This window comes from Suricata suricatta, chromosome 3 (genome assembly GCF_006229205.1).
Source record: "Suricata suricatta isolate VVHF042 chromosome 3, meerkat_22Aug2017_6uvM2_HiC, whole genome shotgun sequence".
NCBI classification, from domain to species: domain Eukaryota; kingdom Metazoa; phylum Chordata; class Mammalia; order Carnivora; family Herpestidae; genus Suricata; species Suricata suricatta.
In genome coordinates this window covers 136,086,409-136,103,211 of record NC_043702.1, presented here as the reverse complement: position 1 = coordinate 136,103,211, position 16,803 = coordinate 136,086,409, and the positions used below count along the sequence as shown (strand labels likewise).

The following is a 16,803-nucleotide window of genomic DNA, read 5'->3' as shown; positions in this document are numbered from 1 at the left end:
GGGGGGAATGGGTGATGGGCATGGAGGAGGGCACTTGTTGGGATGAGCACTGTGTGTTATATGGAAACCAACTTGTCAATAAACTATAAAAAAGAAAAAGAAAAAAAATTAAAAGATAATTCATTCTAGAAAAAAATCAATTTAAATCACATAATATGCTAAGTTGAATCTTAATTCCACGAAGTTTTGATGTAACAACACTACTTATTTATAAATTTTTCTTTCATTGACTCTGCTCAATGTCACAAAACTGTCAGTTTCTATCATGTCAGTCCAAATATTCAATAAATAATTTAAGATAAGCTATCAAATCAGTTGTATTCCATGACAGATATAATCAGAAAATACATTAATTATTGGTTTTCCTTTTAAGAGTTACATTCCTTCCCCCCTTTTTTTTTCTCTTTAATGCCTGCTTTCTAATGTTGGGATCCTCCCATATTCTCATTTTTTTTTAAATGTACATTCACACTGCTTACCTCTTACCAGACACAGTCTGTTTGAATTACATTATTTTCTATTTTTACGACTTTTTGGCCACCAGACCACGGACCCTTTGGAGGCAACCAGAATATCTTCTTCATGGCTGTATCTCCATTGTGTGTCTATCACAATATCTCAAATTTATCAGAGGCTCAATAATTTTCCTTGATAGCGATTTTGTTTTTACATAAGTGTTGCATTTGCTATGACAAGTGTGAGTATGGTTTCAATTTCATAACTACATTTTCTTCTCTGACCGGGCGTACTGAACACACAGGGCTTGAGGAAGAGTTCTTCTGATTTCTTATATTTGATTTACATTAAACGACAAAAGTTCCTCAAGGTCTCTGAGTTTATTTTAACATTACCAGTAAAATATGTTTCTTATAACAAAAGAGTCTATCTTTCTAATGTTAAAATTGCTATGCATGTTGTACAAAGGACTGAAAGGAAAGAGTTAAAAAAAAAAAAAAGAAAGCTATAAACATTAGCCCAAAAGATCTGCAGAGAATGCACTGAACAGTAATTAGTGAACTATAAAAACGCTGTTCTACTAACATTTTAACCAGTGAAAATCCCTCATGGAGAAGTGCCTAATGTTATTAGTTTCAAATCTAGCGCTGGCCTTTTGATATACATAGTATGTAATTTTCCTCCCTCTTATTTTAATAACATTGTTCCAGCTGCCTTTGATAAACTGTATTAAAGGTGAATGTACTATTGATAAATATAGTAAACCCCAATCACCTTTCAGCCTCTTAATATTAAGCTTATCATACTGCACTACAGATATGACAAGTTCATTGTTACGTGTCTTTCTCACTCATGTTTATAATCAAAATAAGCTTCCACTTATCTTAAGCCACAAATTCTTATTTATAATTTCACATGTCCTTAATCATCTGGTTTTTGTTCCTTTTCTTTTGGATTAATAAATTAATGATGTAACTTTTAACATAGAGTAATTAAGAAAAGTAATTTTACTGATTAAAATAACTCAATAAGGTAAAGCATATGCCATTTTTCATTTATTCCACAGTATGAGTCAACAATGACATTAAAGTTTTAAATCACACTACCAAGTCGATTTAATTTTCAAAGAATATTAAATCAGATGTACTTTTTAAACACCTCGTGTTTCGACTATTTGGATGATGACATATATGCTGCTTTAATGGATATTACTTTATGCTTGGAGCTATCCTGCTGCAGAATTCTGGACGTGTAAAGGGCTGCCGGGTGACTAGGGGCAGGTGAGCTCACTCACTGTGGGCTATTTCTCCTTGGACAGCCTGCAGAGTACGGTCGCTCTGACTGCAGGGGGCGCCTTTCCAATAGGCAGCTTAGTTTTCACCTTAAGGCTCTGTGGCTTCCAGAGTCTCTTTAACACCTGCTCCAGCTGCCTGGGAGAATCAGAATAGATCCCCAGCTGTTGGGTCTCAGAAGCCTCAACCTCAGTGATCCATCTTGCCTTCTGGGCCCAAGTCTTATAAATACCAATTTTAAACATTTCTATTTATTTATTTATTAGTTACTTCCGAGTGTCTAATAAAATGCTCTCATTGCTATCTCTCAGTTAGTTAATTTTAGATGACTCCTCAACTCTCTGCTTTAAAAGATTTAGACCACTTAAAATAATATATCTCATTCCATTAAACAGTCACATCCCTTAAAGATTCATAGAATCTTCCATACAAAACTATTTTAGTTCTTATACAAGACTTTCATTCAGGAGACTGAGACTTAGAGTGATTTGAATTAATCAGAATAATAGGGCAGTAGTTCAAAACTTAGGGTTCAGGTAGGGTCCGTGAAATTTGGAAGAGCAAGTCCAACCTCTTTTGTCACTTGGGTGAGAAAAATTTAGCACATAAGTATGTGTAAGTTTTCTTCTTCCCATACCCTTCAGTAACATCAGCTTCTAGTACACTGACTCCTTACTGTGTACAGCGTTAGTTACCCCAGCCAGTTACCCCAAAACACACTTCTGATTATGTCATTTTCCCACTTAAACCTTTCATTAACTCTTAGCATGGCTTACAAGCTATTGTGCTTTTCCTTTTACAGATAAGGAAACTAAGAACAGGTTAGGGGCACCTGGGTGGCTCAATTAAGTGCCCAACTCTTGGTTTTGGCTCTGGTCACAATCTCACAGTTTGTGGGTTTGAGCCCCACATTGGGATCTGCACCAACAGTGCGGAGCCCAATTGGGATTCTCTCCCCCTCTTTCTGCCCCTCCCCTGCTCATGCTCTTTCTCTCAAAATAAACAAATAAACTTAAAAAAAAAAAGTAAAGAGGAGATTAAATAACTTTCTAAGAACAAATGACTAAGCAAAGACCGGAGCCAAGACTCAGACGTAGCTATGTCAGGGTTTACACATGAAGGGCTGGCAGAGTGACCTGCTAAAGGAAAGGAACTGGAACTTTCACATTTTGATTTAGTACCTGCCACATCACAGGTGCTTAATTTCTGGCGCTTATAAAAGTAAGAAAAATATTGGTCCAGTGCAATGTAAGGAAGTTACAAAGAAAAGTATTGGTCTTATGTCATTTAATTCTCTTTCCTATTAATTGAGGGGATTATACCACAAATAATTTATGACGTTTCCTATAATATGACTACGGTTCCTCTTAACTCTGTCAGCATAGCCACAGAGGAGCACAGCAGTTAAGGAGGTGGGCTCCCAATTCCAAAGACCTGCCCTCTAGCTCAGCTCTCTACAGTGCAGTTGTGAGGATTAGGTGATAATTCATGAAAAATGTTTAGTCCAGTCTTGGTAAATAATATGTTCTCCCTCCACAATAGCTATTGTTCAATGAGTATCTCTCTTCCTACTGGTCAGCAGCGTTCAGATAGGGAAGGGATTATATCTTTAATATCAGAACCCTTAGTGTCTATCAATGCCAACATTACAGATTAATTAATAAGTACTACTTGGATGAATGGCACAAATTATCATATAAAATCCTTTGCATGTACAAAGGCAAAGACTCAAAGAGAGGGCAAGACTGTTCTGAGTCACATAGTCTGAATGGAGGCAGCAGGAGAGTCTAGGCTATAAAGGTTGGCAGAGAGCTCTTGAACAGCTTCATCAACCATGTAAAGAGGATTGAACTTCTTTCTGGACAGGGGAGATGATGAAGCATAATCAGATTTGCAAATTTTGAGCATCAACACTCCAAGCAATATGGAGGCAATACAGGAGAGGAACCTGGTGGCAAGCACACAGAAGAGTTGGGAAACGTCTGTGATCCAGGTAAGAATGTAAGAAGCATCTTATGCAAGGCAGTGACAATGTAGACATACTTGAGCACCATCTGAGGGAAAAATACATTAAACTCTTTTGAGAATTCATGGGTGCTCCCAAATAAGAAGAGGTCTCCATGGTAGGCTGCTGAATAGCAGTCAGTGTTCAGACTTGCCCCTTGGAGAGCTCTGTAAAACTATAGTGTCCTAAGCTCATCCTCAGAAGTTCAAAGGGAAAGTCCAGAATGCTGTATTACTCTAGTTTCCAACTGCAGCTTCTATGTATCATTTAGGTTTGAATTACACAATGTTCTACCTTTTTTTTTTTGCCATAATCAGTGACTGGCCAAGTCATCTCCATCTTGTAACCACTGGCTATCACTGTTCTAGGTGAAGTGGTGCAATACCAGAGAAATGCAACACAATGCTGGTCCCGAGTTCAAGTACAGTACAATTTGATTAAGATAAAGATACATACATTAAACAACTAGAGAACAACTAATTGCTAAACCATAAGCTACTGGTGACAGATAGTATAAATGCTAGATTTACGAGGTTCTCATGGGAACTGGAGCAAATGTAATTTGGACCCATGATATGGAGAGTCTTAGAAAATTAATGGAGGAAACGTAATAGCCTAACTATGATATGATCAACACAGAATGGGCCATTCATGTGGAGAAGACTGAGAACATCAAGAATGGAGTAAAGAGTCAGAAAGTAAGTGGGAATCAGTGTAGTTTGATCAGCTAGGTAACATAATGGAGAACTGCAGGGAAGAAAAGTTCTAGGAATACGACAATAGCGTAAGAAAGATAAACTAAAGAACGGAGAACTTGGAAGCCTAGCCCAGGGTCAATGTGGGTCTGCTTCAATCATTTCAGGCATGAGGTTAAAAGAGCATACATTTAAGGCAGATATGTAAACCAAAAGAAAAACGTGACGGTTAATTTTATGTGTTAACTTGGAAAGGCTACAGTACTCAATTATTTGGTCAAATATCAGTCTAGACATGGCCATTAAGGTGTCTTCGGATGTATTCAGTAGGCTCTGAAGAAAGCAGTCACCTTCCAGAATGTGAGAGGGAGAGCCTAATCCAATCAGTTGAAGGCCTTTAAAGTAAAAGCTGAGGATTTCCCAAAGAAGGAATTCTCCTCAACAATGTCCTCAAAAGTCCTGCCTGAATTTCCAGCCTAGAGGCCTATGGAAGTCAGACTCAAGACTGCAACGTTAACCCTGACCCAAATTTTTATTCTGCTGGCCTGCCCTACAGATTTTGGACGTATCAGTCTCCACCATCATGTGAACCCATTTCTTAAAATCTCTCTCTCTCTCTCTCTCTCTCTGTGTGTGTGTGTGTGTGTGTGTGTGTGTATGTGTGTGTACGTGCATATCTTATTAATTCTGTTTCTCTGGAGAACCTGACCAAGCAGAGAGGATGAATACCAGCAATATTATGAATGAAAAAAAAAAAACAGAATAAAAGGAAGATTTTTTAAAAAAAATCAAAGGTAACTTCAAAGTTTCTAGAAGACTGAAAGCAGCTGCAGTCTCCGGAGCTGGCTGTGATCTATTGTCTTCATGTGCTTCCCTCAAAGGAGTCTTGCTCCCCTGAGTATTTAATGGTGCTGGGAGATGGGCTGCATTATATCTCTGTGCTGTCAGCAAACCCACTGACTTTTTCATGATCTGGTTTATTTTACAGTCAGTACTACACAATATAGACTTTTAATTAGTTGATTTTTTCTAATTTTAGCATATTTCAAATATCCCATTCAACTTAAAAAGAGGCTTAATTGGTTTAGAATTGAAAACTTTGGTATGCCTTTTTAAATATCTAAAATAACTAGCGGAGCTCACCCTCTTAGATTATAAAACAGGGCAATAGACTCAAAAGGCAATCTAATTTCTCTGCTTTGATGTCAATGAGAGGATGAACACAATGTAACCCTGGAGTAGCCAATTATTCTTCTTACAGGAAATTGTGATTCCGTTCTTTTCTAACACCCTTCTGCCTCAGATCTATCAAGCATGTTTTTTAATTCTCTCCTGTTCACACTGACCTCTGATGAATAAGTTTCCCATGGTGGAAAGGGAGGGGGGAAATGTCTCAGAAGGCTGCACAGTGCTGTAATTTTCCTTCCATGTGGCACTGTATGCCAACAAAGTATTCTGAATGTTCATTTCAACCAATTCGCCACTCCTGATGACTTCAGTGCATTTCAGCTAAGCACGGAGACACATTATGCACCTTATTATTCCCAGTTTTGTTTAAGAGAAGTCAACAAAATGCCTTGAATTAATCAACTCCACTAAATCTTTGCAATCGTAAACATCAAAATTATAACTTAGGCACCTGCAATAGATGTAGGAACTGTGATCTTTCACAGCAGAGTGCTCTCTTTGTTAATCTACATGCAAACACTTATATGTAACTTGCTGGCTGCGTAAGTAAACACATGTAGCAGACACTATTTTCCTTGAAAGCCAAGCATGTATTCACCCCTATTGTCAGAACCCCAGTTTTACTCAGAAATCTAATCTTATCTAAACTTCAAGGAAGCCTGATTGGTCTAAACCACTTCTGTCCAATAGAACATTCTATAATCATAAGAATGCCCTATGTCTGTAATGTCAAAGATAGTAGCTTCATGCCACATGTGACTACTGAGCATTTGAAATGTGGCTAATGCATAGCCCTCAACAAGTACAAAAAGATTGCAATCAGAGCATGCATATTTTCAGATCACAATGCTATACACCTTGAAATCAACTGCAAGAAAAAATATGGAAAGCCCTCAAATACATGAAGGTTAAAGAACATCCTACTAAAGAATGAATTGGATAACCAGGAAATTCAAGAAGAAATAAAAAAAATACATAGAAGCAAATGAAAATGAAACACAACAATCTAAAACCTTTAGGATGAAGCAAAGACAGTTCTAAGAGAGAAGTATGTTACAATTCAGGCCTATCTCAAGAAGCAAGAAAGGTTCCAAATACACAGCCTAACTTTACACCTAAAGGAGCTACAAAAGGAACAGAAAATAAATTCTAAAGCCAACAGAAGGGAAATAATAAAGATTAGAGCAGAAATAAATAATATAGACTCAAACAAATAAAAACAGTGGAACAGATTAATGAAACTAAGAAGCTGGTTCACTGAAAGAATTAACAAAACAGGGGTGCCTCGGTGGCTCAGTTGGTTAAGGGTCCGACTTTGGCTCAGGTCATGAGCTCACTGTTTATGAGTTTGAGCCACACATCGGGCATGTGCTGATAGTTCAGAACCTGAAGCCTGCTTCAATTCTCTGTCTTCCTCTCTCTCTGCTCCTCCCCTACTTCTCTCTCTCTTCCTCTTTCTCTCCCCCTTCTCAAAAATAACATTTAAAACATTCTAATAAAACAAAAAATAAATAGATAACCCCCTATCTAGACTTATCAAAAAGAAAATAAAAAGGACCCAAAAAGATAAAATCATGAATAAAAGAGGAGCAATCACCACCCACACCACAGAAATACAAATAATTATAAAAGAGGGGCACCTGGGTGGCTCAGTCAGTTAAACATCTGACTTAGGCTCAGGTCATGATCTCACAGTTTGTGGGTGTGAGCTCCTTGTTGGGCTCTGTGCTGACAGCTCAGAGCCTGAAGCCTGCTTTGAATTCTGTGTCTCCCTCTCCCCTCTGCCTCTGTCTCTCTGAAAAATAAATAAGCATTTTAAAAAAACAATTATAAGAGAATACTATAAAAAATATGTGCTCACAAACCAGGTCATCTGGAAGAAATGGACAAATTCCTAGAAACTCACAAACTACCAAAGCTGAAACAGGAAGAAATAGAAAATTTGAACAGATTCATAACCAGTAAAAAAATTGAATCAGTAATCAAAAATCTCCCAATAAATAAGAGTCCTTGGCCAGATGGCTCCCCAGGGGAATTCTACCAGACATTTAAAGAAGAGTTAATATCCATTCTTCTCAAACTGTTCCCCAAAAAATAGAAATAGAAGGAAAACTTCCAAAATCATTTTATGTAGCTAGCCTTACCTTGATTCTAAAACCAGACAAAGACTGCACTAAAAAGGAGAATTACAGGCCAATATTCCTGATGAACTTAGATGCAAAAATCCTCAACAAAATGCTAGCAAATTGAATTCAACAGTACATTGAAAGAACTATTCACTATGATCAATTGAAATTTAATCTTGGGCTGTTGGGCTGGTTCAATATTTGCAAATCAATCAATGTGATAAACCACATTATTGAAAGATAAGAACCATATGATCCTCTCAATAGATGCAGAAAAACCATTTGACAAAATACAGCATTTTTTTCTTGATAAAAACCTTCAACAAAGTAGGGATAGATGGAACATACCTCAGCATCATAAAGGCCATACATGAAAGACCCACAGCTAATATTTTCTGGGGAAAAAATGAGAACCTTTCCCCTATGTCAGGAACAAGACAAGGATGTCCACTCTTATCATTACTAGTAATAAAGTACTAAATGCCTTAGCCTCAGGATTCAGACAACAAAAAGAATAAAAGGCATCCAAATAGGCAAGGAAGAAGTCAGTTTCACTATTTGCAGACGACATGATACTCTGTGTAGAAAATCCTAAAGACTTCACTAAAAAATTGTTAGAACTAATACATGAATTCAGCAGTCACAGAATATAAAATCAATGTGCAGAAATCAGTTGCATTTCTATACACCAAAAATGAAGCAGCAGAAAAAGAAATTACGGAATTGATCCAATATACAATTGCACCAAAAGCAGTAAGATACCTAGGAATAAATCTAACTAAAGAGGTAAAAGATCTGTACTCCAAAATCTATAGAAAACTTAAGAAAGAAATTGAAAAGGATACAAAGACATGGAAAAGCGCCCCATGCTCATGGATGGGAAGAACAAACATTGTTAAAATGTCTATACTACCCAGAGCCATCTACACATTTAATGCAATCAAAACACCACTAGCATATCTCATAGAGCTAGAACAAATGTTCTTAAAATTTGTATGCAACCCCAAAAGACCCCAAATATCCAAAGCAATCCTGAAAAAGAAAAACAAAACTGGAGGCTGAATGATTTCGGATTTCAAGCTATATTAACAAAGTTGTAGTCATCAAGACAGTGTGGTACTGGCACAAAAACAGATACACAGATCAATGGAACAGAACAGAAAACTCGGAAATTAAGCCACAACTATATGGCCAACTAATCTTTGATAAAGCAGGAAAGAATATCCAATGGAAAAGTCTCTTCAACAAATAGTTCTGGGAATACTGGATGGCAACAGGCAGAAGAATAAAACTGGACCACTGTCTTATACCATATACAAAAGTAAATTCAAAATGGATGAAGGACCTAAATATGGGACAGGAAAACATCAGAATCCTAGAGGATAACACATGTAGCAACCTCTTTGACCTCAGTCAGAGCAGCTTCTTAAAGATGTCACTGAAGGTAAGGGAAACAAAAGCAAACATGAACTTTTGGGACCTCATCAAGATAAAAATCTGCACAGTCAAGAGAACAACCAACAAAACTAAAAGGCAACCACAGAATGGGAGAAGATATTTGCAAACAACATATCTTATAAAAGGTTAGTATACAAAATCTATAAAAAAAACTTATGAAACTCAACACCCCCCCCAAAAAAAACACAACCCAATTAAGAAATGGGCAGAAGACATGAATAGACACTTTTCCTAAGAAGATATCTGGACAGCTAACACAGAAGCTTGGAAAGATGCTCAACATCACTCATCATCAGGGAAATCCAAATCAAAACCACAATGAGATACCACCTCACATCTTCAGAATGGCTGACATTAACAACACACGAAAAAACAGGTGTTGGTGAGGATGCAGAGAAAAGGGAACCCTCTGCCACTGTTGGTGGGAATGCAAACTGGTACAGCAGCTCTGGAGAACAGCATGGCGTTTCCTCTAAAAACTGAAAAGAGTGCCACCCTACAATCCAGCAATTGCCCAATTAGGTATTTACCCAAAGGATACAAAAATACAGGTTCAAAGGGATACATGCACACCAATGTTTATAGCATCAGTATCAGCAATAGTCAAACTATAGAGAGAGCTCAAATGTCCATTGACTGATGAATGGATAAAGAAGATATATTACACATACACACACATACACACACACACAGGAATATTATTCAGCCATCAAAAACGAAATCTTGCCATTTGCAATGATGTGGATTGAACTAGAATATATTATGCTAAATGACATAAGTCAATCAGAGAAAAAAACAAATACCACATGATTTCCCTCATATTTGGAATTTAAGAAACAAAACAGATGGACATATGGGAAGGTGGGGAAAGAAGAGAGGGAAGCAAACTATAGGAGACTCTTCAGGACAGAGAACAAACCATGAATTGATGGAGGGAGGTGGGTGGGAGATGGGCTAGATGGGGGATGGGTATGAGAAGGGCATGCATGATGAGCACTGGTGTTATATATAAGAGATGCATCACTGAATTTTACCTCTGAAACCAAAATTGCACTATATGTTAACTAATTAAATATTTTTAAAATGAAATGTGACTAGTGCAACTGAGAAAGTAAACAGTCATACATGGATGGTAGTTACCATACTGAACAACATAGAAGAATACAGATGTTATTCTCTCATTATCCTTACAAGTGACGGATTTAAGTACGTAAGGTTATAAGACAATGCTGACCAATGATATGAAATGGAAAGTCTGAAGGAAAATGTAGAAGAGCTTTAGCATGCCTACTAGAAATACAAACCAATAATATTAAGTATGAGTAAGAATATGAAATATGAATTCTCATGTACTGCTGCTAGGAGATTAAACAGGTACAACCACTTTGGAGGGGGTGAATTTATCTTATAAAGTAGCAATTGTCCATCGCTAATGATCAAGCAAAACTTCAGGTTTATACTTTAGAGAAATATTTGCACACCTGCCTCATGAGACACACCTACACAAAAAAAAGAATATTCAAAGAAGAATTATTCAGATTTGCAAAAATTTTATAACACTCATGTCTATCAAGATGGAATTAAAGAGGAGTGTATCAGTATCAGTGAATAGGAGAACAGAACAACCAAATACATCCACAGAGATAAACATTAGAATCACAATTTTGCCTGAGTAAAAAGAGAGTTGCAGGTGACAATAAACATCATGACACCATTTTTATAAGGCAAAATACAAAATAAAAGGTATATATTTTACAAATGCATGTGTATATGGCAAAACTAAAGAAAATCAAGAAAATTTTATATATGATTGAAGATACAGGAAGGGTTAGGAATACACTCGGGTATCAGTCAGGTAAAGCACACATGTAGGTTCAGCAGGATTGGAAACATCCTATTTAAGTTGTTACTATGTTCCACAAACTCCACATATATTATATACATTGCCTTTAATGTATGAAATCTTCACACCTAAAAGGAAAAGGAAAATAGGCAAGAGATAATCATTTTACTGCATCAAAAATCATCAACACAGATAAAAACCACAGAATCCAGACGATACAATATATTTCCTAGGATTTCCAGGTTTTAACAAAAATTATGAGTGAAACAAAGAAGCAGGAAAGGGTTACTAATACCAAGATGGAAAAGCACTGAACAGAAATTAACTTCCAGTGGTTCCAGATCTTCCATGTAACAAAGATATCAAAGCGGATATTACAACTACATTTAAAAGTTAAAGAAAATTATGTTTAAATCAAAGAAAACATGACAATAACTCATCTTATCATGGTAATCTTAAAAAAGAAATACAAACTATGCAAAGAGCCAAATGAAAATTCAAAGGTTGAAAATTACAATAACTGAGCTCAACAGTAAGTCTGAAATGGAAAATCAATCAGTAGGCTTGAAGCTGGATCACAGAAATAATCACCAGAGAGAAAGTAAGCAGTAAGCAGGTGAGTCAAAACAATATAGTAAAAAAAAAAAAAAAAATCAAGAGTAATTAGTGAAAACATTAAAAAATATTTGCTTCGGGGCACCTGGGTGGCTCAACTGGCTAAGTGTCCAACTTCGGCTCAGGTCATGATCTCACAGTTTGTGGGCTCGAGCCCCGCGTCAGGCTCTGCACTGACAGCTCAGAGCCTGGAGCCTGTCTTTCGATTCTGTGTCTCCCTTTCTCTCTGATCCTCCCCTGCTCGCACTGTCTCTCTCTCTCTCTCTCTTTCTCAAAAATAAACATTTAAATAAATTGCTTAACACAAAGAATACACAAAAGAAAGACTAGAACAACAACAGATCAATACAAAACAAATACCAAATGAAGACTGAAACCCAATCAAATCAAAAATAACATTAAGTTTGAATAGATGAAACAGCCTATTCAAAAGGCAGAGACTGTAAAACTGGATTAAGAGTAAGATCCAATATATGTTTTCTGTAAGTGACACACATTCAATTCAAAGACACAAATAGGTTGAGAGTAAAAGGTTGAAAAAAATAACATTATGCAAGCAGCAACCAAAAGAGAGCTGGAGTAGCTATATTATTATCAGATAAAATTTATTTCAAAATGAAACATATTACTAAAGGCAAAGAGGGGTCTTTCATGATGAGAAAAGGGTCAATATGACAGTAAGATATATAGATAGATATAGATAGATAAATATAGATAAATGTATGTATGCCTAACAACAGAAATCCTATCTAAATAAAGCAGATACTGACAGAACTGAAATAGAAATAGACATTTCAGTCTGTTAAAGCATCTGACTCTTGATTTCATCTCAGGTCATGATCTTACAGTTTGTGGGACTGGGCTCTGTACTGATAGTGCAGAGCCTGTTTGTGATTCTCTTCTCTCTCTCTCTCTCTCTCTCTCTCTCTCTCAAAATAAATAAATAAACATGAAAATTTTTAAGAAAAAGTAGACATTTCAAAAGTGATAGTTTGAGGGGCACCTGGATGGCTCAGTTAGTTAAGCGTCCAACTCTTGATTCTGGTTCAGGTCATGATTTCACAGAACGTTGAGTTTGAGCCCCGCATTGGGCTCTGCACTGACAGCACAGAGGAATTCTGCTTGGGATTCTGTGTCCTTCGCTCTCTGCCCCTTCCCTGATTGCTTTCTCTCTCTTTCTCTTTCTCAAACCTAAGTAAATAAACATTTTTAGAAAGTAATAGAGATTCCAGTCTCAAAATATCAATAACTAATAGAACAACACAAAAGAATTCAGCAAGTATATATGACTTGAACAACTCTTTCAACCATTTCAACCTCATTGACTCATATAGGATCCTGCAAACAAGGACTGCAAAAATCTTTTCTCCAGGAGAAACTATACACTGGGCTACAAAGCAAGTTTCAATATAATTTTTTAAAAAGATAATCATGTAAGTATACTAAGTATGTTTTCTGACCAACAATTAAATGTAACTGGAAATCAGTAACAGACAAATACCTGGAAAAACCCCAAATATGTGGAAACTTAAAAAACAAAAACAAAACAAAAAAAGCTTCTAAATGAGTCAAAAAAGAAATTAAAAAGAAAATTAGAAATTATTTTAAACTAAGTTAAAATGAAAACATATCACAATTTGTGGGTTATAGCAATACACTTTGTAGTTCTCATTGTGCAAATCTTGTTAAAGAGATTTCACTAAGATGACTATAATCAATAAGACAAAAACTACTAAGTGTGGTTGTGGATATGAAGTAACTGGAACCTTCCTCTTACATTATTAGTGGCAATGTAAAATGATATAGCCATCTTGGAAAAGTTTGTTAGTTTCTGAAAATGTTAGCTTACCAAAACATCACAACAATTCTACTCTCTAGCAATCTACGCAAGAAAAATGAACATGTATGCCCACATGAACACTGTATATTCATCGCAGTATTATCCATATCAGTTAAAACTAACGATTAACCCAAATATCTGTCACCTGCTGAATGGATAAATTGTGTTAGATCTATACAATGGAATATACTATTCACCAAAAAAGGGAACAAAAAATTGATATAGGCTCTAAATAGACGAATCACCAAAACATTATACTATGTGTAAGAAGCCAGATACAAATAGCCACATATTGTATGATTTTATGAACATTTATTTTAAACAAATTTAGAAATACAGAAAACAGATCAATGGTTGCCTGGGGTTGGGAGTAGGGATTGCTGAAAAATTCAAACACATTTATTGTATGGGAGAAATGCCATAAAATTGGATTGTGGTGATAACTGTACACTTTTATAAATTTACTAAATGGAATTGCATTGTAAACTTACAATGCTAATGGTCTGTAAAAATTATACTCCAATAAAGCTGTTAAAACCCATGCAAAAGCATTCACCCAACTTCAGTATTTCTTCCATTTTAGTTTTAACTGTATATTGCCAACTGAAAATTACCTAAATTTCAGCAAACTGCTAAGGGAGTTTGATCATACAAAATAAATAGACTGCCTATAAAATGTAAGGTTAATTAACTAATTATTCATTGCTAACTCAGGTTTTATATTGACAAAAGCAGTCTTTGAAAGATCCGTTAGCACTGACAAATTGATTTAACATGAAATTGCCTCATTATGATTCTTTTCTGTATTGCACATATACAATGTATAGTTTTCCTACGTATGTTTTCAAAATCAATGCAAGGATCATAACATGAAGTCATGTTTTAATTTACAAAATATAGTTTAAAAAACTGTCTATCTTCCTGAATAGCTTCAATTCATTCCTTACTTTGGTGCAACCTGTCTCTGCTATCCACAGGGAATTTGATCTTAATTTCTTTTCTAAAATGACCCTTTCATATAATGAATTACAATTATTCATTGCTCCAACATCAGATCAGTATTACTGACTTCATAAGATAATAAAACATAAATATAATCAGAAATGTACTATTAAATTTCCTTAATCCTACCTAGAATTTGGAGCTGGAAAGAGTATATTGGGATACTTTGTGTGCAGTGGTTTGCTGGTAAATATTTAACAACTGGATTTTCAGAGGAAAAAAATGTTCTGATTTATAGTATTTCCCAATTTTCATAATACTATCACCAAGGCCAAGCTCAGGTTGGTGATGTTGACCAGTATGCAAAATCCCTGTACATTTAATAATTGGTGCTTATAAACACTGGTACATATGAAATCCAGCACACCACTTCCAGAATGTCTTTGTTTTATTTCACTCAAATGTGAACTGTCTTGATCTGTACTTGTTTTCAGAATCTTTGATTCATGATGCTATATTATGTTTCTCCATTAGAGGAGTAAGTTCATTGAAGACAGGAGTTCACATTTTTTTTCTCTGACCACTTGCATTCCCAAAGGATAGATTTTAAAATGTAGAGATGGTTGATAGAATCATCAAAACCCTGGTTGAGTTCTCATTGTCAGGATTTTTGTCCCAGCTCCCAGGTAAGACTAGATTCTGAAGTTGGAAAGCTTCTATAAAGAGAGGTCTAAAGATCTTGATACATCTCCAAAGGAAGAAATGAACTTGTTAGTAAGGTCATGTAAGGGACTGTGAATAGTGGCACTCCACTTTTAGCAAGGTCCTACACCTATGCTTCCTAGAATCACCTTCTTTAGATTCTAGTTTAAAGTTTTCCAGTGAGTGAAATTGGTATGAGATTAAAATGAAGAAGGACAGTGAAAGCCATCATGCTTAGAAGACTATGGTGGTCTCTTATGACATCAGACATCAGACATCACCACTGAGCGACGCAGCAGCTTACAGCTCTTCCTGCCACCCACCTAATCCCTACGACATGGTCCCACTTTGGTGACCAAATACTCAAGACTTCTCAGACTTTCCCACCTCCTCTAGTACTTCAGGATGCAGTAATTGATGACTTTCTCTCATCCTCTGACTTCCTGCGCCAAGTCATCAATTCTGCAATTCCACCATATTTGCATAAATCCTTCTCTTAATTAAACCCCTCATTCTTGTAATACTTGTATTATTGCTATTAATTCTTGCTATGTTTACTATTTCCTGACTGAATCTAGTGATGATGGGGAGCTTCAGGGGTTGGGGGGAAGCTCATGTCTTTCAGGACTTCCATATATGCCCAGAACTATCCCTTATATGTTGTATCTACAGGTTGAGATGTCTGAAAACCAAACCCAAATCTACTCCTGCAATAGGTTGAATTATAATACAAATTAAACTCAAATTCTTGAAGAGTCTCTTACGTAAAATTTTTGGTACTGAGAATGAGAGCAACACTGAAAACCGAAATGGAGACATTTGGGAAGATTCCACTTGTGCCCAAGATTTTTAACCCCAAAATTTTACTAAGCCTCCCTTACTATAGTAGAAACTTTTCCTCTTGTTCTAAAGATTATCCATTTTCCTGGAGGGAAAAAAAAAAACCTATAATGACCTATCCTGAGAAAGAAGCCTTATAGGAAATCTACCTATACTGTCACTACTTCTAGATCTATAAATAGATTCAAATCCCAGAAGTCCCAGAATAGGTACATAGTCTGAAGGAAACACAAAATTGTAAGATTTTGCCAATGTCTATCAGTAGAAAAATAGGAAATTTGTATGACATTCCATCAAGACAGAGTGGATGCAATGTTGGATTAGGCTAACTCAATTCAAATGAGTATACTAGCAAAAGATTCTGGATTTAATGCATTTGCTCAAGCAGCTGGAAGTGGATTCTAAAAGTCAACTTTGTTAGTTGATTAAAATATGCACTTAATGGTGGCCTACATTAAGCCAAGTTGATACATCAGATCTTTTTCGTTATACTGTAGAAGAATAGTAATCAGCATAATTTGTCATTTGGCAGTGGCTAATTGACAATGATGTACCCATGACTGAAATAAATGAGTGGCCTATTCAAGTCTTACCTGTTGTATATAAGCAAAATGAACAAACTCTAGGTATAAAGAACTGAACCACATTTGTGGTTTATATTTATAAAGGGGCATACCTCTCACCAAGTGCCCATATGTGAGGTGGTTCACAGACCCCCGGGTAAAGGGAAGGATAGACCCTACAGAAATACCTCGTTACCCTGTCAAACTATAAATATTCTACTTTATCTTCTCCAAAGGA

The 16,803-nt window shown here is 36.1% G+C and overlaps 1 long non-coding RNA gene across 1 annotated transcript in view; it reads left to right on the top strand.

Moving 5' to 3' along the window:
• The window catches only part of LOC115286700, a 44,138-nt gene that overhangs the window by 22,169 nt on the left and 5,166 nt on the right, over positions 1 to 16,803 (top strand). Inside the window, exon 2 of the long non-coding RNA XR_003906220.1 lies at positions 3,615 to 3,741. This is a non-coding gene — a long non-coding RNA (uncharacterized LOC115286700). The remainder of the gene's footprint in view (positions 1 to 3,614; positions 3,742 to 16,803) is intronic.